Source organism: Eimeria mitis, genomic scaffold (assembly GCF_000499745.2).
Source record: "Eimeria mitis Houghton genomic scaffold, Emh_scaff2379, whole genome shotgun sequence".
NCBI classification, from domain to species: domain Eukaryota; phylum Apicomplexa; class Conoidasida; order Eucoccidiorida; family Eimeriidae; genus Eimeria; species Eimeria mitis.
This window is the reverse complement of record NW_013570714.1, coordinates 777-1,053: the sequence shown is the minus strand read 5'-3', so window position 1 is coordinate 1,053 and position 277 is coordinate 777.

Sequence of the window (277 nt, the reverse complement as noted above, 5' to 3'; positions counted from 1 at the left end):
ATCTGTCTGGGCTACTGCCTGGATGACCGTGCACAGATGTCAATTTCGAATATTTCATCGGTCAGCAGGAAGACTTAATGATTTTCAGTAAGTAATATTAGCGAATTCACAACTGAGGAAGCACTAACGGTGCTTTTTACCCCCCAGTTACCACTGGGCCCCAGGCTTCCAAAGGGATCGGTGCGTCTGTTGCCAATCCACTGCTATTTATGGCGTTTCGTGGTCTCGTGGCATGCCCCGGCAACCGGCGGAAGAATGGCGCTCTCGCCACAATTGA